Source organism: Pteronotus mesoamericanus, unplaced genomic scaffold, assembly GCF_021234165.1.
Source record: "Pteronotus mesoamericanus isolate MK-2021 breed Mesoamerican mustached bat unplaced genomic scaffold, CSHL_Meso_final contig_202, whole genome shotgun sequence".
NCBI classification, from domain to species: Eukaryota; Metazoa; Chordata; class Mammalia; order Chiroptera; family Mormoopidae; genus Pteronotus; species Pteronotus mesoamericanus.
Genome location: NW_026555086.1, coordinates 1,367,416 through 1,394,196, shown reverse-complemented (window position 1 = coordinate 1,394,196; position 26,781 = coordinate 1,367,416). Strand labels below are relative to the sequence as shown.

Below are 26,781 nucleotides of genomic sequence, written 5' to 3'. Positions count from 1 at the left end.
CTTCTGGTTATGTAGCCGCCTTACCTGTAACCAAAGGAGCCGTTGCCGTCACTGAGGATGCGGAGTCCCCGCGCTGGCCCTGTCCTGCCTCCCCACCCTGGCCAGGACCTCCATGGGCGGACGCAGGTGCCTCTGCCCGCCTGCGGGGGCTGTGCCGGCAGGGGGACACCAGGCCCCGTCCTGTTTGGCTGGGTCAGAAAGCCAGTCTGCGGCGGCGCTCGCCGGATTTGCTCTCCTGAGGTCCCGGGCTCCAAACGTGGGCTCCCCTGCCACCCAGCGGGTGTGCTCACCTGGCCCAGCTGGGCCAGCTGCCTCCGGGTCAACCCAGGTGGTCAGGAGAGGCCGGGAGAGGCGCGGCCCGAGCGCAGCCACCGAGCGGGCGCATGGCCCCCGAGGACTGAGGCCAGCGCAGCGCCCACACTGCCCCGCGCGCCCGTGCCTGGGGACGGTGACGTTCTCGTCACGGCGGGAGGCCCAAGGACAAGCGGGCGTGGGGCTTCCCCAGACGAGGACCCTGTGTCCACCCATCTCTGGACTTGGCGGAGCTTCTTCGCAGACGTTCCCTGGCGGGAAAACCCGTGTCCGCCCCCCACCTCCTGCCCCTTGGCCCCCAAACGTAAAGAGTCGGTGCAGAGCCCCCAGGCGGGCACAGAGCTGGGGGTGCGTTGCTTTGAGCACGTGCCTCTCACTCTCTAGGTTTCCATGTTAAACGATACAGAGAAAAAAAATGCAAACGCTCATCTGATTGAGTCGGGGCGGAGGGAGCTTGGGATTCCCGCCCTTGTTACAGGCCGCTCAGGTGCGAACTTCTGCTCGACGTCTCGGCAGGCAGGGAGCGGCCGGTCGACAGGCACGGCCCGTCAGGCGTGGCGGCACGCGCCCACAAGCTCCTCTTGGGGGCCAGGGATCGCTTGTGGAGTGGGGCGGAGCGTGGCAAGCCAGGGGTTCGCTGCCGGCTCCTGGGGCTGCGCCGCCGCCGGGGGCTCTCCGAACGCTTCCTCGGGCTTCTCCTTTGCAGACACGTCCTTGAACCCCTCCTGGAACTGGGCCCCTGTAAGGTCCCAATGGGCAGTGCCAGGGCCGGTAAAATACCACCTCTGAGGAGGGGACGTGCGCACGTCCCAGGAAAGCCCGTCTGTAACACGGCACCGTGACCCCGATTCTGAATTGCCGTGGACCGGCCCCGGCCAGGGAACCCCGGCCGAGGGCACCGCCAGCGTGGCTGCTGCGAGTGGCCCGTCAGCTTCCCTTGGGGCCCTTGTCTCGTGCTACCGCTTTCCTGGTCTTGGTTCGGGACAGGGGACTGGAACGCCGCACAGCACCCCTGCGCCGGGTCACTTGGAGGTTCCCGGTGAGGCCCCAGGGGAGCTGTGTGGCCAGGGAACAGGCACGGCCCGGGGACTGCGGGTGGAACGGTGGCGTACGGTAGGGCTTCTTACATCAGGGGACGCAGAACCCGTGAGGACGGACGGCCTCAATTCCTGTTAAAATTTCAAGAGCGAGCCCGGGAGGGAGGGAGCAGGCTTCTTTGCTCTTCTTTCGTCTGTCCATCCGGAGAAGAGCTGGCCAGGGCCCCTCCCCCTTCGGCAGGTGGCAATGTCCCATTCAAAGAACCTGAGCAGATTTGCTTTATTGCAGCTAAGATCACGTAGTTCCCATTGTTTAACTTGCTCGCTGAATCGGGGCCGGGGGGGCTGTGAGGTATTTTTAGACTCTAACCGGCCGGGCGCACATGGTCGCCTTGGACGAGCGCTGTTTCCCGTCCTGTAGACGTCGGCGTGTCCACATCGAGCGTTTCTCACGGGCCTTGTTTTTGCAGTTCCTGCCCAGCGCAGCTCCAAGAACACCCTTCAGCCAGGACGGAGCTTCGCTGCTTTAAGACCCGCCCGGTAAGGAACGCCGTGTGTCGCTGGTCGCCGTCTCTGCGGGCGTCTGTGGGGAGCCAGGCCGCCCTGCCTGGGTGTGGGCCCCGTCCTGTGTGGGCGTGGAGCTCCCCTTGCCGCCCCTGTCCCTGCGTGGACGGAGGCGCCATGGAGAAGCTTCTGGATGCCAGGTTCCTGGGATCCGGCCCAGGGCGCTGGTGGCATGATTGTGTTGTGTCGCCGCAAGGGCCAGGTTGACTTCTTTCTCTCTTGTGTGACACTTTTGAGTCATTGCCCATTGGCCGACGTCGGCCAAGGGCTGGTGGCCTAGCGGGCCGCTGCCCATGGCCAGGCGCCCCTGCACAGGCTGCCCGGGGCCGCTTCCGCCGCGGCCCGGCCCGGCCTCGGGGGGAACCTGTCCCAGGTCCGCCGCGTGCATGTCGCCTCCATCAGAGTCGAGATCGCAGACTCTGTAACGGAGCGTTTTCCGGGCGCCAAAGCTGATAAAAATGTCAATTTCAAACGGAAGGGCGGGCGGCGGGCAGCGCCTCCTCTTCTCTGTGGGAGCCCCCCCAGGTCTGGCCAGGCGGCCCACCTTCTCCTGACCCTGGGCCTCGGGGGTCACGGCGTGAGCTGGGGGGACGGACGGCAGAACAGCACACGCAGAAATTAATTTTATACTGTGCCGAATGGATGTGCATTTTTTTGTTGTGACTCGATCTTGTTGAAAAAGCGCTTACTTGTGATTTGGTGGATATCACTGACCATGGATTACCCTTATTTGGGTTTTCGCACAACAGTTCTATTAGAAATTTGCTGTTTTATTCGTACCTTCTTAGTAAAAACCCTTTGATCACACAATGGGCAATTTATATCCATTACCGGGCCTTTCAATCCTTTTCAGCGCGGCTGTGAGTGCCGCTGGCACAGGCGTGATTAATGCGATCTAATAATAGTGCGCCATTGTATCACCTTAGTAAAACATGCACCGACATCCTATTCGGATCTACCGAATTCATAGCTTCCTATAATATTTTTGTTGAAAGACAGGATTACTATTTTTCAAAGCTGATTTCCCCCTTTTAGCATATTTAATGAAATTCGCGATTCTTGGCCTTGGCGACCGGGGCCTGGGCTTGGGCCGGGTGGCGCATGTGGCGCGGCGAGGCCCGGCTGCGGTGAGTTGGGGCGACTGCTCCCGCGGGCAGCCACGGTGCTGCTGGGGCCTTCGCGGCGCCCGGTGCGTTTGCCTGGAAGAAAAACCCTGCCGGGTTTCCAGCCCCTCCTGACAGGTGATCAGGAAGGTGTATTTAGATCCAAAGGCCCAGGAGTGAGTCATCGGGTTCAAAGGCTCTTTTCTTCTCGGTCCCGTTTTATCCTCTCTGTCACCTGCCCTGGTCAGCGGGTGGCCGGGAGGGGACGCAGAGCCAGCGCAGGCGGCGCAGACCCCTCTCTGGGAGGGGCCCCCCGTGACCCACGCTCTCTCCCGCCGGCCTGTGCGGATCGCGGGGTTTCTCAGCCTCCCCACGGCGGATGCGCAGGCCGGCTGGTTCCGGGCCGTGGGGCATCCTGGCCACAGGACGACGTGGAGCTGCATCCCCGGCCTCTCCCCACGAGACGCTGGTCTTGCCTCCCGTCCCCGCTGGAACCACCAAACATGTCCCCAGAAATGACCACAGGCCCCGGGGGCCATGGCCCCCGCGCCCCGAAGCACCGGTCTCATGTGATGGGCACGCAGCAGATATGTTGGGGTGTGGTGGGATCCCAGTGTCGGGGGGCTGCGGGGACCCCTGCTCGGGAGAGGAGCCGCGCGGGCGAGGGCTGCGCTCTGCACCCTTCTCCTGGTGAAATACAGCCTCGCGCTTCCTCCCGCCCCCGCCGGGCGCCGTCACACTGCGGGCCCCAGCGAGGGCCTGCATCTTATCTTCTCCCACTTAAATCCCATTATAATCACCTCGTGATTGATAACATTCCACCTTTTCAAAGGGCTTTAAAATCTGTGTCAACCAAGGATGACATTATTGTAGTGCAGGCGAGATGTATTCAAACAATTACACACTCAAATAGGAGTGGGGAGGGTTGTCCTTTCCTCCTGGTGCCTTTGTGAGGTGGCAGCTCCTCAGCCCCGACAGCCCCAGGAACCCCCACGGGAACCCCAGCCGGAGGCACGTGGGAAGGCCCTGCTCCGCCCTGGCACCACTGGGCTCAGAGGGCCGGTGGGGTGCTGGGGCTCCTTCCGGCCGGAGGGCGGGCAGGGGGAGAGGCTGCCGGCGCAGGGCGGGGGCGGGGAGAGGAGGCGAGAGGCATCCTTGTTTTTGATGCAGAACAAAGATTATTTCTACACATTGGCTTGAAATAGGCCATCAAGTGAAATCAGGAAAAGTATTTTGAAGACAAAATTTATATTGAAACTCTTGCATCTTGATATGTGTGCACCCACATCCATCTCTCTATTTAAATCAAGGGAAGAGTAGATGGGAAATAAAACATGTGTCATGAAAATGTTGCCTGTAATATTTGCCCTCGATGATTCTGCCACGTTGGAATGCATTTTGGTGCCCTTCGCATTTCCATAGGCGATGCTCTTACTGGTCTTCACAGCTGGTCTGTGGTGAGGACAGCAGATGAGACGACGCCAGCGTGCCTTCCTGTTGGGGGGTTTCGCATGCCCTGCAGTGTCGGATGCAGGACGCGTTTTGGAGACTTAGGCCCGTGCTGGTGTCTGGTCTGTCTCCCCTGCTGTGTTGTACACCTGGAGGGAGCAGGGCCCTCTCTGTTTTGTGCAGGAGTACTTTCCTAATTCCTGAAACGGGACCTGATTCAGAGTAGGCTCTCAGGAAAACTTTGGTGACTGGAAGGGTGGATGGTTGGATGGACGGATGGGTGGGTGGGTGGGTGGGTGGATCGATGGATGTGGATGGGTGAGCGGATGGATGGATGACGTACGGATATGTGGATGGGTAGATGGTTGGATGGATGGTTAGTTGGTTGGATGGGTGGGTGGGTGGGTGATGGATGGATATGCGGATGGGTAGATGTTGGATGGGTGAGTGGTTGGTTGGTTGGATGGATGGGTGGGTGGGTGGGTGGGACTCTATCTTAAGCCCTAATAGAACCTTAGGACAGTAGGCCCCGTGGCCCAAATGCAATCTCACTTTTTGTCATTTCTTCACTCCTTACCTCCCCAATCATTTTTTCCATGAAGATGGTCAGCTATAGAAATACATTCTCATCAATCTCTTCTTTTTACTCCAACTTTTAAAACAGGAAAAATCAATAAATCAATAAACCTATCATCTACTATCTATCTATCTAGATATACACCTAGGGCTGCGCCCGGCAACCTCTTTGAGCTGAACCACGTGGGTGCCGTGCTGTGAGAATACCTGTCAAAGCCCACACGGGCACGTGCACAGGTGGCCGAGGGTGAAGGCGAGCGTCAGGGAGGAGAAGGAGGCCTCTTTTGGGGGGCATGTGGGTGCGGGTCCGTGAGGCGCGGACGACAGCCTGTGCAGATGACTGGGGTCTGTCTTCCGGGCGAGCCTCTGCGGTGCGTTGCGCCCTTCACAGTCTCTGAGAGGCTCTGGCGTGTCCTGTTCCGGCCGGCTGACACTCAGCCTCAGGGGACGGCGGGGCCACCGCGTGCAGGCATGGAGGGCCTCTGTCTGTCGTAAGCTTATTTCCAGCAATGAGAACAAAACGTCACCCCTTCCTGGACTTTTAAATGATTGTGCCATGGACATTCCAGCAATACTAGTAGGAGAATCAGAGAGAAGCGAGGAAGGAACAGCTGGCGCAGCCGGCAACCTCTGGCAAAGGTGCCGACTCTGGGACCAGGTTTCCTGGGTTGGAAACCCCGCTCCCCGGCTCATGACCGTGGGCCAAGGTCATTGCTGCACCTCAGTCTTCTCGCCTATAAATTGGGAATGACAGCAAGGACAATGTGGGAGCTTATACAATCCACATTACGCGCCTAAAATAACATCTGGCTCACAGTGGGCATTTAATGCGCATGTGTTGCTGTTATTATTAGTGTTTTCATTTTTTCGGTTTAGCCTTCTTTTTTCCTTTCTCCCTCTTCATCCCAGATTAAGGAACATACAGGCCATTTTTAGGTCATTAGCCTTTCCCCCCAGACTCTTAGCAGGCCTGGGAACCCCAAGATGCGGCCAGGCAGGCGGTCTGCCCGGAGCCCTGGGGCCTGCGGTTAGCAAGTTCCCAGACGTCAGGAGGGCGGTGAATTTCCCGAGTCCGCTTCCCCACCCTCTTCCTTTGTGAAGGCCCGCTGCTGACACCCGGCTGGGGTTTGGGACTGACTTGTGGAGTGGAGGGTGCATTCCGGGGCAGAAGCCACGTGGCTGTGGTGGGTGGGGACACCCAGCGCGTGCAAGGGAGGGGCGGTCCTTGACGTGTCCCTCCCGCCCCCTTGCAAGGGAGACCGCCCCGCACCGTGGCCGGATTGTCTCATTTTAGCATTCAGTGAGATTTCATGTTTTGCTTTTGGTTTATTATGTATGCAAATATCTTGCTGATAAATTGCATGTGTAATTGTACCATCACAGCCACTGCTAGTCAGCACCAACATATAATTAATCCCACCCTTGAAGTCATTGAACTTCCCTGTCCCTGACATGATCACTGACCACCCCGAGGAGGTGGCGGCCCCTGTCCGAGCCGTGCCCTCAGGCAGCCTGGCGCCCCCAGCACGCCCGGACACCCATGCGCGGGTGGACCCCCTTACCCAGCGCCGCGAGGGCGGGAGGGTTGGGTGGTGGGGCCCTGGGAGCCGCTGTTTTTGTGTCTGTGCCCAGACGGCCCCAGAGTGGGCGCTTGGGAAAGGCGTGCGTGAATCAGAGACTCTCTTCGTTTGCCTCACGGCCCGCTCTCCGCGGAGACCCCTTTTCCTGGGGAGGGGGACGGGGTGTGCCCGGTGGGGCTCTGTGCCCGGCACCAGTGCTGGGCGGACTCAGACCCGTGGGCCTCATCCCATGTGTACGCTGCTGCTTTTTTTTTTTATTTTGACATTTAAAAACACTTAAAAATTGTGCTGAAATACACATGACATAAAATTTACTGTCTTGGCCATTTGTAAGTGCGCAGCTTGGGGGCAGTGAGTGCGGGCACACTGTCGTGCGGGGGGCCGCGGTCCACCTCCTGAGCTTTGTCATCTTCCCAAACGGAAACTCTGGCCCCATTAACGCTCCCGGCGCTGCGCCCCGCCCCCCTAGCCCCGCAGCAACCGCCACCTACTTCCTGTCCTCATTCCCTGGAGGACTCTAGGCCCGTCTGATGAGGGACTCATACAGGATCTGTCCTTCGGTGGCTGCCTTACTTTGCTTAGCGTGTTCTCCGTAAGGCCTCTCCATGTCGTAGTGGGTGGCAGGACTTCTTCCCTCCTTCAGGCCGACCAACATCCCGTGGGCGAGCGCGCGTGTGTTATAAATACCTCATTTTGTGCGTGCGCACCCCGATCAGCGGGCACTTGGCGGGGCTTCCACCTTCTGGCTTTTGTGAATAGAGCTGCTGTGAACATGGGTGTGCAGATATTTCTTCAAGACCCTGCTTGCCAGGCTTTTGGATATGCACCCCAAAGTGGGGTTTCTGCACCGCCTGACGGTTATGTGCTGCTTAATTTTCGAGTGGAGACACCGCGTCGCTTTCCGTATGTGGCCCCGTTTCGCATTTCCGGCCGCGCGCAGACTTTCAGACTTTCAGGGTCCCCATAGCCTCCGCGGCACTTGTTTTGGTTTTTTTTTTGTTTGTTTGTTTATCTTATTTTTTTCTTTTTTTTTAACAGTAGCCACGCACACAGGCGTGAGGTCGTAACTCACGGCGGGTCTGCCTGATCTTGTGTAGCCGGCAAGCAAAGCATGGCTTTCACATTTCTACACGATTGACCAAAACCCAAAAGCACGATGTTGATGGTCGTCCCTGGCGTCCGCAGGGGCCGGGCCCCGGGGCCGCGCGGCCACGGAAACCCGCGGATGCCCGTGCCGTGCGCGATGGCGCAGTTCTCCCGCGCACCTGCCGTCTCCGCTGCGTTACTCAGAACTCCCGAGCCGGGGCCAGCGCTGTGCGCATGGTTGCGACGCTGTGCGTACAGGGAACGACGAGAACAAAACGAGGTCTGTGCGCGCTCAGCACAGACGCAGCCGTCGTAGTCCGCTCCGCGGCGCGCGCGTCAGACCAACGCCGCTCCCCCCACCCCCAAACATTTTTGATCCGCGGTTGGTGGAATCCGCGGGTGTGGAGCCCGCAGACGCGGGGTCCGGCTGCATGTGAAGTGCAGATTTCGGTGTTTGTAGGTGGCGTTTTCTGGGTACGCAGGCACCCCACGCCTTTACATGTCACCTGTGGCTGCTCGCACGCCCCAAGGGAGAGCCGGGGATTCGGGCGGAGATGTGGGGCCGGCAGAGCCTCATTTCCACCTGGGCTTTGCAGAGGCCCGGCCGGCCCCGCCCTGGGGCAGGAGCCTGCTCCCCTCCCCTCATGTAATCCGCTGGGCGACCCACTTTGCAGAAAAACAAACCGAGGCTTAGGAAAGGTAACCGCCCCCGGCACACGTCTGACAATGGCCAGGCCAGGATGCCCGGGACTCCGAGCCTCGTTCTGGGCTCGCCACTTTAAACGTACCCATTTGGGGACGGCTCTTTTCGGGGAGCGCGTCCCGGGGTTCGCATAAGCCTGGGGGCGGGTCCTGGTTTGTAATTGCATTAAGATAACCTGTTGAGCCCAGAGAGGTGACAAGTGGAGGGACACACTGAAGATGGGAGGTGGGGCTCCTTCCCGGACGATGGGTTACGTCCCCACGAGCCCCTCCTAGGGTGAAGGTACCGGAAGTCAGTCGACAACGCGTTTAAGCACCGACCCTACGGAAGGTCACCCCGTAGCCCCGCCCACCCGCGGTCTGCGCAGGGCCCTGGCGCCAGCCTGCAGTCGGGCGAAATCCGCCAACGCGAGGCCGATTTCATAGTAAAGGGCATTCGTTATGCGCACCGCTTTCTCACCAAGGTAAAGTCTGACGATCATAACTGGCACCGTAACGCATGGAGCAGAGTCCACGTTGAAATCCCGCGCCCGGAGCTTGCGCGTGCGGCGGGCGGAGCTCCCGGGTGGCGCAGGGGGACAGCGGGCTCGGGACGCCTGCCTGTGCGTGTGCACGCCCGCCTGGCGTTGCCCAGGGTCGCGGGGAGCGCTAAGCTGGGGGATTGCTTTTTCCTGCTTTAAGAATGTGAGTTATTCCCCTAACCCACAGGAAAGGAAACGAGCGTTTACAGCAGAACGTGCTGACTCGTTCCCCATCATTCTTTTGAGCACATTTAATTTGGGATGAACCCCAGAGCAGGTATCTTGGGCCAGACCCAAATCTTTGGCTCCCAGCATGGGCATCCGTCCTTCCACTTTCCTGAAACTGTCCCCGAGGCCCAGCTGGGCAGTTGTCTCTCTCTGCCTCCACCTCTTCACCGCCCGCTTGGCCCACCAGGATGCGCGGACCTGCGCCCAGGAACCTGGTGCTGTTGGCACAGAGGACAAAGCGTGGGTGGCTGTGGGTTCTTCAACGGAGAGAAACGTCTTGGTTGCTTTTGCCTGCTTGTGAGCATTATAGAAATCATCCATCCGTCCAAGTATTTGGGGGACGCTGGGGGCCCCCGGGAACGGTGGGTCTGCGTCTGTCTCGAGCAGAGGTGCGATTCTCGCTGTCTGCCCGGGGATGTGTGACGTTCTCCCCCGGAACCACGTGTTCCAGCGGCGCCGCGTGAGTCCGAGCGGCGTGCGCGTGTGCTCTGGCTGCGGGGTAAGCCGGGCAGAGGCCGGACTCCTACGCTGAGTTTTCTGGCTCAGTTCTTTTTGCACAAAGGGAAGCATGCTCGTCAGAGGCGCGGGCTGAGAAAGCGATCGGCGTGCGAGCACCTGGCGGGAGGGACGGCCAGGACGTTGGGTTTGGAATTTCACACCGTTGAAAATGGGCCGCGATGCCTCACACCAGGGGCCTGCCTCTGTCGGCGCTGGGTGGGGGTGACTCGTCTTGTGCCACACACGCGTGACCACATGCGTCCCGTGTTTGGAAATGGGGTGCCTACGACTTTCTGTTTAGAGATTAAGTTGGGGTCGTGGCCTGGTCTTGGTGTCCGCCTGCCGCGTGGTGGGGGGTTGGCCCCCAGCCCGTTGGACCTTGGGTGTCCTGCCTCTCGTGGCCCTGGCTGCCGCCTTAGGCCGGTCACTGTGCCGAGTGGTGGCGAAGCCTTGCTCAGGAGTCCCTGTGCTCAGCTGTGGTGGGTGGGACGCAGCCCCCGACACCGGGAGCTTGCAGGCCACGGGGGAGCGAGGTGGGCGTGCGTGGGGATGGTGGGGTGCGTGTGGGGGGGCGGTGGTGGAAACGCGTACATGTTGCCCGTTTCCTGCCCCAAAGCCATGTGCGTCCACTTTTTCCGGAGGTCGTAAGAGAAGATCATTGCGTTTTCCTTGTGTTCATGCGTGTGGATTATTTCACACCTAAAAATGGTAACTAACAAACATGATGGTCTTCCGAGGGAGCTGGGCTCGACCGGGCCGCTTTTGACGCCCAACAAAATACCGCGCGAGACGTCCCAGGGAAAACTCGGTGCGGGCGTCAGCGGCAGCCACTCCGCCGCCGGCTGGGCCTCCGCCCGGGTGCCGGCCCCGGGGTGTGTGTGTTCAAACAGAACGTCAGCGGCTCCAGAAACGGGACCCCGCGCGTCGCCAGGGCTCTGGCCGCAAGGGGGCTTCTGAGGGCAGCGTCCGGCGGGGGGTGGGGCTGCGCCCCCAGGAGGGAGGCTGTTCCGACGTCCTGCCCGCTGGAGTTGCCGGGGACCCGGGACGCCCGGGCCCTGTGGCCTCCGGGGCCTCCTGGGGCGAGTTGTCGGCCCGCGCGCTGTCTGACAGGCCCCCAGGGTTGCGGCAACGTGCAGGTTCTGATGCAGCAGCTCCGAGGACAGAGGGCCCTGAGCGGCAGGGGCCAGGTGGCCGTCCTGCACCTCGGCTCTGACCATCACTGCCCGGGGGCCTCTAGGGCCCGCAGCGGCGGGGCCCCAGCCCGGCCGACCGCATCGGGAACCTCCTTGGGGGAGACGTTGAGGGCGTTTGCCGCGTGTTGCCTGGTACGAGCCGCCGGCGTCTGGGCACGGCCGTCGTCCGGAGGGCTTCAGGCCACCACGTGGGGCCCCCGCCCATACGCTGACTCGGGCGGTTTGGGGTGTGGTCCTAGAATTTGAGTGTCTAAAGGTTCCACGGCAGCGTCTCCCCTGCTCGCTCGTGCCCCACACATGGAGGACCCCCAGCCCCGGGTCTGACATCATCAGCGGAGCCGCTGGTCGCTGCACAGACAGCGATGGGGTGGGTGCGGGAGGCTCCTGGAGACCCCGCCCGCTGCCCTGGGTGCCTCGAGCCTTCGCGCGCAGATTTGTGGATGGAGACGTGTTTGCAGACCTGGAAGGAAAGGCAGGGAGGGAGACTCTTCCCGGCCGTCTTTGCTGGCTGGTGCCCTGACGCTGCCTGGCCCGTGGTGGGCGTTTCGCGGGCACCTCCGCTCCCCGCTCCCCGGGGGGCCTCCAGGGGCCAGCGGTGTGCGGTGTGCGGTGGCGGCGGGGGCCACCGGCGTCCAACGTGGCAGCTGGTCGCGCCTCGGGACTGTTTACCAAGTGCCAGGCACTGGCCTTAGTCCGTCCCTATGATCTCACTGAATTCTCGCCACGGCCTCATGAAACGAGCCCTGTGTTTGTCCCGTTCTGTGTGCATCCCACGTGCTCGCTGCCGCCTCCCAGACGAAGGTGGCGGAGGGACGTGGCCTCGTTGGGCGGCAGGGGGAGGGGTCGCTGCTGGGCAGCGCCCCGGTGTGTGGGGCGCCCCCGCCGGCCCTTGTAGGTGTTTGGGAAGAGCGCAGATCAGCTGTCCACGGCCCAGATGGTGGACCTGGGCCAGGTGGCGGGGCCGGCCCCTCGGCAGAGGTCACCGTGGCTGTGCTTCCCGGGCAGAGTCCCAGCTGGCCGGGCCTCCGGGGGAGCCAGCCAGAGAACCTGCTCTCCGCACGGCCCTCCTCCTTCGGCTGCAGCCGCGCAGATGTGCGGGGAGCAGGGCCTGGGAAGCAGCCAGGGAGAGGCGTCCTGGGCTCTCCGGGCCCGGGTCCTGCTCCCGGGGCTGCTGCGCGTGACCGCAGAGGGCTGGCCCCTGGGGGCTGCGGAGGCGCCCTGTTGCAGCCGGCCCTCCCCTCGGTGGCCCGGTGTGCTCGCCACAGGTGGGGGGTGGGAGGCATCCCGGTAGCATCTGGGCGCTTTGCGGGGAGAGGGCACCTGCTCTCTGTCCCCGGGGCCGTGGCCCTGGGCTCCCTGATGTGCCTCGGGCGCGTGTTTGGCAGCAGAGGGAAGGCAGAACTGCCCAGCTCACTGAACAGAAGCCCACTGGGGCGGGGGTTGGAGTTGCCGGGCCTCAGGGCGGGGGAGCCCCTCCCTGTGTCGGCCACTGGCTTCCGCTCAGGAGTCGGTCTGGGGAAAGGCTGAGGGAGGCCCGGCGATGCTGCCGGCGCCTCGCCGCCCAGGCCTCCCGGGCGGGGGCCCTCGCAGTCTCTCTGTGCGCCCAGCAAGGGTGCGCCTGGAGGTTCACCCCCGTTTTGGCCGAGTTGCTGTATGAGTGCTTTTCTGAACATGTTTGACCCTGCGCCGCCTCTTTTTTGAACTCTTGAGGGTTTTATACCAAACTTTGAAAGAGGGTTCAAGTTCTGACGGCTGTCGTGCTCTGGGATGGAGCTGCGGCTCGTGAGGGCGGAGACAAGCCGTTCCCCTCAGGGACATGGGCGCAGCCGAGGGCGGGGCCAGCCTGGACATGCGCCTGGAACCTGTCTCACCTGGGGTCTTTTGAGGGGGCCGACCTCCGTCCGCCAGCCCGCCCTTCGGAGGGTCAAGCACGGCCCTGCTGGGCAGGTCCCAGCCCGGACCTGGAGGGGCGCTGGTCTCGGGGCGGGGGCCGGTGGTCTCCATTTCTCACAGCTCCTTTGTCGGTGCAGGTGCTCTGGGGGCACATAGACCCCGAGGCCGCCTTCCAGTGGGTGGACACTGTCCCGGTCTGGCCTTCAGAAGGCTGGATTCTAGTAGCTTCTTTCTTGCGTCTCAGCCGGGGGACTTGGGGTCAAATGTTGTGGGTTTCTGGGCGTCAATTTTCTCAGCAATAAAATGAGAAATTAGGTCTCAATGGCTCCTGAGAGTCCCTTCGATTGTGAAGTTCTAGCACATTGAAAACAAGCTGCGTTTCTGGCCTAGAAAATTGCGTGTTCTCCTGAAGGCAGCTGGGAGGATGGAGAGAGAGGGCCCGTGGGCGCGGGCTTTGCGGAGGGAGGCCGAGGTCACGGAGTCGCCAGGCGGCCTCCACGGGGGAGCTGGGCGTGCTTTCCGGGATCGCGGACTTTGACCGCCAGGGCGCTGCCTGGCTGAGGGTGGGAGAGCCTTCTGTTGACAACTACCTTGAAACGCACCAACTCGGTCACTTTTGTGATTGGCAACATTAAATGGCAACAGCTCATTTAAATAAGCAACATCTGGACGTTATTATTTTTAGGGATTTCTCATCTGTTTGTTGGAAATGTGGGGCCTTTATGAATCTTGCATGAATATTCTTTTACATTAATGTCGACCATCAAGACACAAAGAATTCTCCAGAAAACACCGTCCGGTGAGTCTTCGATGCCGCGTGTGTGTGTCGTAAACAGCAAACCCGTCGTGGAGGGGAGGGCACCGTCCCGGCCGCCGGGGGCGCAGGTGGGGCGCCGCTCGCCCTTCGAGGGGCCAGGGGAGCCGGGCGGCGTGAAGCCACAGCAGGAAGGAGGTTTCGATTTTACGTGTAATAGTAGGATGTTTTAGAATAACAACATTTGGGACGAGGGCAGCAGAGTCTGGCACGCACTGTTTCTCGGAGGAACCCAGTTGAGAGCTACGTGTGGCGAGCGGTTCGGGGGAGCTGGAAGCTCTGCCGCTGCCTGGTGCGAGGCGGCGCGTTAATTTTTACGAGTGAGTGAGGAAGGGTGCAGCGCAGTCAGGATTGGGATAAACAGAACATCCCTTAATTAATCCATTACACCCCGGTACACGTGTGCCATTTTTATTACCTTAAAAATGAAAAAACATCAAAAAAAGGAAATTGCTGGGGCTTTTTTTTTATATCAAAAAAGCCCTTTTTGAAAAATCATAAAATGTCTAATCGAGTTCACCGTCTCATACTAATGAGCTCCACAAGCCGCCTCTCTGCACGGCTCGGGGTGAAAGGTCACTGCTCCTGGCAGCGACATCTCAGGACTTTCTGAGACGGGGCAGAGCCTTTCAGCTCTGAGGACCGGAAATGGCACTTGGGATTAGGCGCGTCATTAATAGCTATTTGTCATTAACGTAGCAGACTTGGAGGAGCGCCTCCCCCCCACCCCCTGCTCCGTAAACCTCGCCCTGGCCCGTGCTGGTGGCGTTGGCGGCAGCTGGGTCCTTCCCCCAGCCCTCCCCCGGCCCATCCTTTTGGGGCGGCACCGAGCGGGGTCCCGGACACGCGGGGCTGCCCCCCGATGCCCCGCTGTCGTTTCCTCAGGTCCCTGGAGCCCTCCACACTTGCCGTCCCCGTCTCCCCGCTCCCAGCAGCGCACCCCGCCACATGTCACTGTCACCTGCCCGCCGTCGCTGGGCTCGGTGCCGGGGGCCGCGGGCGGGCACGTGCCGGGCACCTTCGGCGGCAGCAGGCTCGGCGGCTGCCGCCGGCCTCGTTATGGAAAAGAATTGCCTGGTGGGCTGAGGGAATGGCCGACAGCGGACCCGGATCATGAAGCCGAAAGTGATATTGCCGACGAGAGGTCATTTCTCCCAGCCGAGGGGCCATCGTTTGCCACTATAAACTGCACATTGCAGTCAGTATATGTTTTATTAAACCATTTAAGGAACTTGGGAGCCATTCCATTTAAACTTCCTGCTTGATGTAGCTCAGGGCCGAGCTCAGAGCTGCTCGCAAAAGCGGCCGCACGTAATCTGCAGAGACGTCCCGGTGCCGGCAGGACGGCCCGGCGGGGGCCTGGCCAGGCTGTGCCCGCGCGCGCACAGCTCCTCCGGGCTTCCGTGCGCCGGTGCATGCGTGTGTGAGTGTGCATATATGTGACTGCATGCATGTGCGAGCGTGCCTGTATGTGTGAGCATGTGAATGCACATACAAGTTTGTGCACACTGTGCATGTGCATGCATGAGGGTGTGCACATGTGCAGGCATGCATGTGCATGCATGTGCACGTGTGCCTGTGTGGGTGCAAGTGTATGGAGGTTCCAGCACAGCCCTGCTGCTAACGGCTCGGTGACCGTGGTCAAACCTCCTCGCCGCCCCGGACCTGCGCCGCTTCCGCGCAACGCGGGTGTTGGCTGCGGCCCTGGCGGCTCCGGGGCTCCCCGGAGGGCTGGATCGTCGGGGCCCCCAGCTGCGCGGGCGCTGCGGCTCCCGGCCAGGCCCCAGCTGTCACCGGGGCCGGCCTGCCTTCCTCGCTGCCCTGCCCGAGAAGGCGTCTGGCTGTGACGTTTTGTTGGGCTCTCGGGGACTGGCTGCCCTGGGCCGGGAGCAAGGAGACGGATCTCAGCCGAGAGCACCCCAGTTCTCAGGGTAAAGGGGGGCAGGCCTGCCGGGGTGCGTCTGTGTGTGAGGAGGTCGGCGCCAGGGGAGGGCGCAGAGCGCTGGGCTCCGGGAGCGCGCCGGCGGTGGCTCGGGGGCCGCTCCGTTGTCCTGTCTGTGAAATGGGATGGTGGCTATGGGGGGGCTGCTGTCACCTCCCTGCTGCCCCCCCCTGCGAAGACCTAGCACCTGGGCCTTCTAAGCTGTAAACCGTTCGGGGGAACAAAGGTTTTATCATCGTCGATAACTTTGTTGTTACAATGTTGCTCCCAAGTGCCCCCTGCACCGCCCGCCTGTGGACTCTGTCTTCGCTGTCCAGGCCTGTGACTGAAGGACACGGGGGGTCAGGAGGGCTTTGTCCTCAAAAGCGGTGAGCAGGACGGAATCGGGCCTCATGGCTTTCTTGGCCCGAACTGGTGGTCTTCTGTAGGTGGCCTTAATTCTACAAAGTTATATAACCAAATCTTTGGTCTAATTGGTAACTATATTTAGGAGGTAGAGAAATATGCGAGCTATTCGTTTCGATTAAATTTTTTATCACGCGCTCTGCATTTGGATTGACAACTATTAATATTAAGAGCTTGGCCAAATTGAAATTTGTATTGCGGGAGAGACTTAAATATAATGTACGAGGCTGAGAGGGGAAAAAGCCAAGAGAATTAGCAGGTACTGCGCGTGCCATGCGGAGGGACCGGAGGGGTGTCTGCGCAGGTGACAGCCTGAGAGGCTGTGGATCCCCTTGGAGCCTGTCACACGGACAGTTTTGTATCCACGGTGCGACCCGGTGAGGGCCGGGGGCAGCGGGCACAGCCATGCCGACCGAGCACGGCGTCACCTGTGTAACGGTGACAGGCACGGGGCTCAGTCCCCCAGAAGCCCCAGAGCGGCTGCACGGGTGTCCCCAAGTCCCCGGGAGGCAGGGGTCTGTCTGCCCCACAGGACGGAGGACCAAGGCCACGGCCGTGTGGGCTGTTGCATGTCGGACTCCGCGGCAGCCGGGCCATGGGCCAGACCTGGGCTTCCGTGTCTGCAGGGCTCGGCTCCTTCCGACGAGGCCCGTGGCTCCGGGTTGCCCTGACGGTCGCGTGCCAGGGCCTTCAGGGGACCGGGCGGGCCTGCGGAGGCCGGGACTTAGGCAGGGGAGTGGGGCGCCTGGGTTCACGCAGCCTCAGCGACAGGGGACACGGTCGAGAGGAAGTGGCCTCTCCTGGAGCTTAGGGTGTGGCCAGAGCTGATGGGTCCCTGGCTGGGGACTCCTGTGGGCCGGTCCTCACCCACCGCAGGCAGCCCCATGTCCCATGGGGGACCCTGGCTGTGCCCTGCCTCTGCCACGTCAGCTCCGCCCCATTCTCCAGGCCGGGTCCCCAGGGGCTGGGGCTGCAGAGCGCCCCTCCACAGTGACCCCACGCCGTCCCCCAAGGGGGACGCTGCTCCCCACCCCCCCACCTGGCCCGGCACCCCCAGGGCCAGCACGCGGCACTGTGGGATGACCAGGTGCCTGCTCGGGGCGGGGCGGCTGGAGGGGCGGGCCAGGCGGGGGCCACGCCCTGGCCGCCACAGCTGCCGAGTCCACGCCGTGCTCCGCGTGGGGCTGCGGGATTGCTGCCTGCGGTTTCGACGGGGTGTCCCCAGCACCGGGGCTGGCGTTCCGGGATGGAAGGCCCTCCCCGAACGGAGGTGCCCAAAGAATCGGCGGCGCCAGTTCAGTGGATTTGTCTGCATGGGAGGCTTTTGGTTCCAGACGCTGCCGTTGTGTGTCCTTAAACAGCCCAGAGCTCTGGGTGGCGAGGTGGCTTTCTGAGGCGCAGCGGGGGTCCCGGGTCCCCCGAGGGGGGCGGGCAGTGCCGCTGAGGCCTCACTGTTTCCCAGATGACCCTGGTCACCCCCGCCCCTGCCCCCCGAGCCCAGAGGGGTCCTGAGGACAGGGCGCTTGCCTCGGTCGCTTGCAGGCCCTCCCTGCGGCATCTGGATGGTGGCCCCGTGGGCGCAGGGAAGGCCTTGCTGTCGGGCGTCCTTTCCCCGCTTTGTCCCTGCAGCGCGGAGCCTGGGCCGGGCACAGAGGACGTCCCCTCCGTGCTGCCATCGGCTCGGTTCGGCCGGGGGTCTCCTCCGTTCTTCCTGCCTAACCTTCGCCTCAGACGCACTCATTGGGCCGACGACCACGGACAAACGCTCGCACCCCCCGCCGCTGACGCGCGTGCTCATGGGATCTGTGGGCCGGTCGCGGCCCCGCCCCACGGGCAGTTCCAGTTCTGGACGCCTGCTCTGCACAGGCCAGGGGCCAGCTCGCCGACCCGCCAGCGCCGGCCGCCCGGAGCGAGACGGGGGTACAGAGGCGCGCGTCGGCGTTGCTCAGACCTCAGCTCCAAGTTTCTCTCCTCTCTGGTCCTTCTTTTAAAATTATTTTTAATTTTAAAATTTATTTATCTGAGAGAGAGAGAGAGAGAGATTGATTCGTTGTTCTGCTTATCATGGTGTCGCCGGCGGACTCCTGTGTGTGTCCTGACCGGGGGTCGAACCTGCCGTCTTAGCGAATCCGGGGGGCGCTCTAAGCAACTGGGCCACCCGGCCAGGCCTTCTCTCTCATTTTGAACAGACACCTGGAGTCCCCTGGACTCGACGGGGCCCTCATCTTTCTGCCGCCCCGTTTCCCGTTCAAAATCTGAGCCGCCTCCCCCAACAGCGAGACTCTTCTCTTTCCTCTGCTGATTCATTTCGAGTTAAGATTGAAAAACCCACGAACATCAACATGGGTACGAACGGCCTGGGCGTGTGAGGCTCCGCCTCGCGAATGTTTTGACAGGACACACGCCACCCTCAGAGCGGGGCCTCCCGAGACGGAAACGTCTGTGACCGTGGGTGTGCGGCCCAGGGTGGCTGTGCCCAACACCAAATCGTAAATTTACCTAAAACTCTTTTCGTTCTTGCTTGTCAGTTTTTGTTAGTGTTTGCGTGTTCCATGCGTGGCCCAGGACAACGCTGCTTCTTCCAGAGCAGCCCAGAGGCGCCGGAAGGTCGGCCGCCCCTGCGTGGGGTTGCTCTTGGCGTTTGCCGAAAAGTGCGCAAATCCCAAAGTGACCTCTGACCCGTGCTTTGGATGTGGAAAGTTGAAAGGTAGAAGGCGGGAACTTTCTGGAAAACCCAGTTCCCGTAAAATTCCTCCTGAGCCGAACTGTCCAAGTGCAGAGAAACCTGTCGCTGAGCGAGGTATTTTATGGTGACTTTCTCTCCGCAGCTGTGTTGCTGCAGAAGCTCACATTTCTGGACGGAACATGGAATGAAATATGAATGTGCTTTTTACAATTTAGTACTTTTAATAAAGGATTTGTGAGCAAAAAGCTTAAGTACAAGAACCACAAAACATATAGATAAAAATATAGCTATAATCACACATCAAAGCCCAGAAAATTCATTACGTAGCGAACATCCGTAATTGAGAGAAGTTGAGAGAACCGACAGAAAAATAATATATATGCCCAGAACTCTGAAGGCATGAATCCTTTTAGCTGGGATCAGGGCTTCCGAGTCCTCCAGGGCGGGTGTTTTATTACGGCGGATGCTTTCCTTAGAAGGGTGTAATTTATTACCATTGAATTCACATGGCAACATGAATTTGAATTTGGGTTTCTGGGAGAAGTTTACAATTAGTCCCCTCATATATATTTATGGTTTTGAAAAATACGTGATGTTAAAATAATTTAAATGCCTTACCTTTTCCTTTGACTGGTCTGCGAAATACTGCCTTTTTTAAAAAACAAAAAAACCCCCACAAAAACTAGTCCCTGCCAAGGACAGCGCGTTCGGGGGGAAGCTGCGATCAGGCAGGAAGTGTGACCTGCGACCAGGGACACACAGAAAAGGCACAGCCGCCCGTGCCTCGGGCCACCGGCCTTCCGCGAGGGGTGCTTGTCACGTTTCTCAAGTTCCGGCTTTTCTCTGTGGAAACTTCCATTTGGGGTCTCAGCGCACATGCAGTGGGAAGCCCTCCCCGCCTTTCCTGTTGCCCCTCGGCCGCTGCAGCCGAGTCCCTCGCGTCCCGCGTCCTGGCCCCTTCCTTGTCACGTGGTGACCTTCAGGGATTGTCGGCGCAGCCCTCCGTGCCTCCCTCTCCTCTTACAACACGGTCAGAACTCGATTACATGTGTCGGTGTCTCCCAGCCGGATCCGCACGGGGCGATGCCGCCGCTGACCCGTGCCTCCCGCTGGCGCCGTGGGGTCGGCCCCCCGACGTCTTCCTCGCTCTGCGCGGACGCTTTCAGCGACTTGCTCTTCTTGCCCAGGAAGCCATGGGCCTTGGTTTCTCCTTGCAGATGGGTGGCGTGTCCCTGTCCCCCGGGCACGTCCCCTAACCTTCCCGGGTGGCTTTCCAGGACTTAAACACAGTCATTGGCACAGAGGTCTGAGCTCTCTTTTATGAGACTAAATCATTCTTGTCTAGATGCAGAAACCTGCAAAGTATACCGATCATTCTGCGAAGGCCTGTGTTAGCACGCGCCGGGGGTGGGGGCTCCTGAGGCCCCTCTTGCGGGCCGGCCCGCTGTCCCCTGTGGACGTGCGAGTCAGGGCCCAGCGCAGACTCTTGGGTCCCACCTGCTGTGCTCCGCGGAGACGGGTGTCCGGTGTCCCTGCAGCAGCTTGGTGTTTGAAGGTGGCATCGCCCCAGCCCCGCCCAGAGTGTGGGCCGAGGGGCACATGGCCGCTATGGCAGTATTCTGGGGGGGGTTGGCGATCTCTCCATGTAATCTCACAAATTTTCTTTTTCGTATAAACCGCTCGTTTTTTGAAACAAAGAGGATTATCATCAGTCTTAAGTTCTGAAGACTGAAGCAGGGCGGGAGGAGGTTTACAAAGAAGCGTTTTGAAAGGACTTCGGAGCTGGCACTGACCTCCCGCGGTGGAGGAGGGATTCCCCGGCTGGGGGCTGCCCTGGCTCGCTCGCTTCGTGGCAGGGAGGGGGCTCTGGGACCTCTCAGGCCCTGCGGGTCCTCACCTGTTAGTGAGACCCGATTCCTGCGGCCTGGGGCCGGCGGGGGCCAGGCAGGAAGTTTGCTGTCGGAGGTCCCCGCGCGGCTCGGCCCCGGCCAAGGGGTCTCCACACACGCCTCCCAGCCCGGCTGCTGTGCACCTCTGCCCAGGCCACTTGCTGTGACTTCCGGGACGGGGGCTGCGGGGTGGCCACGAGGCCAGCTCGGAGAGCACAGCCCCTGGGATGCCCCCACTGGCTGCCGGTCCCACCGCGGGCCCTCGTGCCGCCCGGCCCCCGCCACCCCCCGCCGCCCCCTGCCCGACCAGCCGTACTGGGGTGCTTGCGGGACGGGGTCCCCGACAAGGGACAGAGTTTCCCGCTCCGGTGTGGGGAGAAAGTTTGGCACGACCCAGGAAGGAGTCCTTTGAGGCACAAAAAGGGAAAGGCAAAGAAATGGAAACAAGCAAAAAACTCCGTAGAAGCGCAGGTGCTGCCGAGGTGGCGCCGCAGTGGCAGAGCGGGAGGCGTGTTTGCTTGGCCTCCCGGACCGCGGCCGGGTCGTGGCGGGCAGCGCGCTCGGCGGCAGAACCAGGCCGAGGGGCAGCCCACCGACCGGGAGGGCGGCAGGGGGCCCTGGCGAGCGAACGGGTATCCGGCCTCAGGCAAGTGCGGACTCACGCCCGTGTCTAAAAATGATTGTGTTAGTATGTAGGTCACATTACTGTACTGTCTGGTTATTGGACGTCGCCTTAGATAACTGTTGTGGGGTATTAAATGGTTTTGCTGCCTCAGCACACTTTTTAACTGGTATTTTTCACACAGTGGTGCAGCTGAAAAGACGCGGGCTGCAGAAAAATCAATTTATCTTCCCCTCCGCTCCCAGTGCGCGGAGTCCTTGTTTCTCCATTTGATTAATTGATATGCTTTGTGTTGGAAATCATTTGAAACCCTGCTGTCCAACTCGGGCGCCTTAAAAACTTTCATAAGAACACTGCATAATTTATGTGGGACCTCCTCGTGACCAAGTACAATAGCGAGGTACAGGAAGAAAAATTAGATCGGGACGCTTCGGGCTGATCAGCTTCTGGAGGGTGGGACGGGGTCTTTCCCCACGCGCCCGCCCGTCTTGGCCTCCACGTCGCAGGGTGGCGTGGCCGGGCTTTGCTCCCGGCGTTCGGTGCTGTAAGCTTTCCCTCCCTTGGCCTTTGACGAGTGAGCCTCTGTCTCGGGGGCGGGGGGTCTGGGGCGTCTGCTCCACCGGGACAAGGGGCGGCGGCCGAGCCCGGGCCGGGGGCCGGCAGGAACGCGGCTGCCTCCGCAGGGCTCTGCCTGGGCCTGGCCTCGCCGGGCGGCCCGGTGCCGTGACAGGGACGCGTCTGTGTGCGTTTTACACGAAGCTGGGCTTTATGTGGCCGTTATGAATGTCTATTTTTAGAGCTGAGCATGTGGCGGGCGAAGGTACCCCAGCCCCGCGTTATAAAAACGGGACAATACTGTTGCTTCCCCGTTTCATTAGAAAGTTTCTTTGACCTCGTGGTTTATTTTCCAAACATTCAAGTTATTTGTTCTGCCGCCGTCTTAAACAGGGGTTGTTTTTCTCCCTTTCAGAGAATGAGCACAGATGGTGATGGATTGTTCACGTGCTGACATCTCTGCTTGAGAAAACGTTCCCACCTTCTTTGTGCCGAGCAAGTCAGGCAAACTAACATGATGATACGATCGTCGGTCCCACGCAGACGTGCAGAATTGATTGGCAGGGGAAGCTTTACCATAAACCGCGCACCCTTTCATGCCTCCAATTTCTTAATGATGTTTATTTGTTGGATATTAGCAGCGGCAGGAATTTCCTTTAAGGCAGAAAGGAAGGGGAGAGGAGGCGAGTGCGGAGAGGAAACTTGTTCCCAGCCAGCAGGCCGGAGAGGGAGCTCCGGGCCCCGGTGGCGGCTCCGCCAGCGCCAGAGCCATTTGTCGCCGCGCCTGGGAGCCAGCGCCGGCCCAGGCCGTCCGCGCTGGCTCGCCGGCGCAGACCATTGCCTCTGTTTGCGTGACTAAATACAGACAATTACAGCCGGGCGCTGCCAGTCTCTGTGAACTCATTGTCAGCCAGGGTTCAAGTGCTCGGATAATGGCCCCGGGGGGCGGTGCCGCGCCTGGCAGCGGGGGCGGGGGCCCCTTGCCGGAACCCACTCCTTGTCCTCCGCGGCCTGCGGCCTCCCTGTGCCCCAGGTTGGCGTGCTTGCCACTGGGTTTCGTCAGGGTTGGCCGGGGAGACGCGACGCTCCCCTCCTGGGGCTGGCCGTGCGGCCCAGAGAGGGCCTCGCTTCCTGGGCCGGGCGCTGACAGCCTCAGGGACCCTGCGGCAAAGGGTGGAGGCTGCCCCCCCCCGCCCCCGCCCCGTCGCCGTTGGCACCCTGTCCCAAGGGCCGTTCCTGAGCGTCCCTGGGCCGACTCGCCTCCCTGGCGTCCGTGGTGGGGGGTGACCGGGAGCCCATCCCCCCGCGGCCCCTGAGCTGCAGGCGGGCCCCTTCGCACCGAGGACCCGGCAGAGCAGCCCCGCACCCTGAAAAGGCGAGGGCTCCCTCTCTTCAGCCCCCTGTGCCGCTCGGAGAGACAACACGAAACCGCAGCGGAAGTGTGAAGTCAACCTAAGCCCTGGCTGGCTCTCCGGGACCATATTTAACGTTTTCCTCAAAGGATCAGATGTTTCAAATATTTTTTTTCCTGCTGTTGGTCGTCTACTCCGTCCTAGTGCCCTGAGCAGGGTGACCCCCACCCCGGCAAAACTGAGTCCCCCTTCAGAGCGGGGTCTTTGGCCACATCCGCGACCTCCTGCCACCTGTTTAACACCTTTCTGAAGCATCTTTATGTCAGTTTCTCTCTGTCTGTCTGTCTCTCCATCTCTCTCCCTCACCTTCGTTAGCCTGGGCCAGAGGAGGCCATGGGCCGGGAGGGCTGGCTGTGCTTTCCCGAGACACAGAAGGTAAACACGTAACTATGAGCACACAGCTATAACAGAGCAAGGCCACCGCTCTGTGCTGGCGGGGGCCACAGGCCTCGAACACGGGGCAGCGCGGGCTCAGGCCTACGTGTGGGCGGACGGAGGTGGTGCCCGAGGGAGGGCGGGAGGTTGGCCGCTCCTGCCCCGCCCCCGCCCCCAGGGAGTGCGCCCGGCCCCGGGCGGAGGGTGGAAGAGGGAGGCCAAGAGGAAGCCGAGCAGTGCCTTTGGCTTCTCTGCCCACCCCCCGCCCCACAGGCAGGACGCCCAGAGCCCCCGGCCCCACCCCCACAGCGTCCAGGCGCCCTGGCGCGTCTGCCTGGGTAGGTCAGGTCTGCGGGGTTTCTGCAAAAGTGCTGATATTTTTGGGTATGAAACTAGTTTAAAAAATAACAACTTAAAGAAATAATGAAATGTAAAGACTACTTCCTGTCTTTGATCGTCACCCGTTTTCCCCCGAGTGGGGCAGGTGGTGTGGAGGGGGCACCGGGGCCACCGGCGGCTCCTGGTGCGGGCGTGGCGCTGGCGCGGGCTCTGGCGCAGCCCGGGACCGTGCGCGGCGCCCGGACCAGGCCCCGCGCTGCCCGGCACCCTGGGCGTCCCACCCTGACAGCTGGGGGCCTGTGGTTCGTCTGCACTGGCACCCGGGACCTCGGGAAGCCGCCCACCCCGCCGGGACTCAGCTCCCCTCTTCGTGGACCGGGGATGGTGGTGTTCGCGCTGGGTCTTTACAGGGCTGCCCGTGTCCAGTCCCGGCGGAGCGACAGCGTGCTCCCCAGGCCTTCTCCTTCCTCTGAGGGACAAGGCCGGGGGCATCCAGGTCCTGATGGCCCAGCCTCCAGGCAGAGCCCCCGGGGCACCGGGGCGCTGGGCGAGGGGGCCGGGGCTGCCGCAGCCCGGGAGACCCTCGGGACCTGGCCCTGGAGTGTGGCGCCCAGGTCGCCCGGAGTGCAGGGCAGGGGCCCCCCCGGCGCTCCTCCCCAGGCGCCTTCGACCCCGGCTGCTCGTCAGCTGTCCCGGGCAGCGCTGGCCCCAGCTGCCCCTCCTGCTGGTGCTGAGTAACTCGGCGCGGCGGGGTCGGGGGGCAGGCCCAGGGACCCCTGAAGGAAGCCAGTGGGGTGACCGGCCTCTGCGCAGGGCTCCCGCCCCGCCGCCTCGCTCTTCTCCACCTTGGCCGGGGCAGGTGGGGAGCCCGGCCCGGCCGCTCGCAGCCTGTTCCCGGGACTCCTGCGGGGCCGCTTGCCCACACCTCCACGGCGGCCCTTCTGTCCCCGCGGCTCTGGCCTCTGTCTCCCACGCTGGCCCACAGGCTCCCACATCACCCAGGGCTGCGCAGGACGGGGCGCGGGGCAGGCGGGCAGGTCTTGGCAGCGGGTGGCACGATCCGGGGGCACCTCAGCCCCGAGAGTCCCCGGGCCCACAGAACCTGCAGTCCGCGGTCCAGTGACAGGCACCTTTGAAAATGGAGACGAAAGCACTTGCTGAAAACCACCCAGGCACCCACCAGGAGGGCAGCGGCCACGCAGGTCCCTCCTGCCCCAGAAGGTGGGTGTCCTCACTCTGGTTTTCTCGCAGTCGGGAAACTTCGGCCCCGGGCGTCTGAGCCGCCCTCTCAGGGCCCGGGTGCTGGGCTTTCCCCCGGAGGGGGGTGGCTTCCTGTGCCCTTTGACTTGGCCTGTGGAGGGGTCACCGCAGTCCAGCGTCGAGTCAGCCTTTGGAGCGCAGCAGGGAAATGCGCGTTTCCGCCCTGCCCCCGAGGCACACCTGCGCCGGCGCGCAGGGGGCGGTTTCGCGTCTCGTTTCTACAGCGACCTGTGGAAGACGCTTGGCCGCAGAGGGATGTTTCTGTTACAAATACCGCTTTCTAGAGTGAGACGCGGGCTCCTAAGCCGCAGGCGGTGGGGCGGTGCCGCCAGCACGGGACACGCGGGAGGGGGGGGGGGCGCCGCACGTGGTGCATTCGGCTGCTTCGTCCAAGGGCGTGGTGCTCATTAAAAAAAAATTTTATGGAATTTATCAGGACGGCATTGGTTAATAAAAGCATACGGGTTTCAGGCGTGCAGTTCCGTAACACACTGTGTGTGCGGTCCACGCGTTCCCCGCCCCAAGTCAGGCCTCCTTCCCTCACCATCGGCCCCCTTCCCGTCCGGCCGGCTCCGCGCGTGTCTGTCTCTGTGGGGGTTCATGTACGTATTTACTTATCTTTTGCTTAATCCCTGCACCTCTGTTCACCCTGCCCCCAGCCCTCTCCCCTGACAGCTGTCAGACTATTTCTCTGCATCTGAGTCTCTTTCTGTTTCATTTATTTTGTTCATTCGATTCCACGTATGAGTGAAATCATACGGTATCTGTCTTCCTCTGACTGGCTAATTTCACTCCGCGTAACCTCCAGCTCCATCCACGCTGTCACAAAGCGGGGGAGTTCCTCCTTTTTTACGGCTGAGCAGTACTCCACCGTGTAAATATACCAGCTTTTTTATCCACCCATCTACTGATGGGCACTTGGGCTGCATCCGAAGTCTTGGTGATATATTCCCAGAAGTGGGGTCACTGGGTTGTTTCTAATTTCTTGGGGACCCCCACCCTGCTCTCCACTGTGGCCGCACGAATCCGCATTCCGCCCACCCCTGCACGGGGCTTCTTCCTCTTTCTCCACGGCCGCGTCCTCGCCGGCACTTGCTGTTTGCTGATCTGTTGGTGGCGGCCGCTCTGGCAGGTGTGAGGTGACGGCTCACTGTGGTTTTAATGTGCATTTCTCTGATGATTAGTGACGTTGAGCATCTTTTCTTATGTCTATTGGCCATCAGTATGTCCTCTTCAGAGAAGTGTCTATTCAGGTCTTTGCCCATTTTTTTAAATTGGATTGTTGGTTTTTTGGTGTTGAGTTGTAACAGGTCTTTATAAATGTTGGATATTAACTCCTTGTCAGATACATCATTGGCAAGTATGTTCTCCCATTTTGTAGGTTCTCTTTCCATTTGTTGATGGTTTTCTTTGCTGTGCTAATTAAAGCTTTTTCATTTGACGTGATCCCATTTGTTTATTTTTTTTCTTTTGTTTCCCTTGCCCGAGGAGACATATCAGAAAAAATATGACTGTGAGAAATATCCAAGATTTTCCTGCCTATGTTTTCTTTAAGGGTTCTTGTGGTTTTGAGTCTTACTTTTAAGTCTTTAATCCATTTTGAGTTTATTTTTGAGTATGGTGTAAGAAGGTGGTCTAGTTTCATTTTTTTGCATGTATCTGTTCAGTTTTCTGAACACCATTTTTTGAATACACTACCTTAACCCCATTGTATGTTCTTGTCTCCTTTGTCAAATATTG

General features: G+C 60.9%; 1 protein-coding gene across 1 annotated transcript in view; it reads left to right on the top strand.

Annotated features, from left to right (window-relative positions):
- Window positions 1-1,818: 1,818 nt before the first annotated feature.
- The window catches only part of ZNF536 (zinc finger protein 536), a 277,569-nt gene continuing 252,606 nt past the window's right edge, over window positions 1,819-26,781 (top strand). The window contains exon 1 of the mRNA XM_054570232.1: window positions 1,819-1,889. The gene's annotated coding sequence lies outside the window, so the exon portion shown is untranslated. The remainder of the gene's footprint in view (window positions 1,890-26,781) is intronic.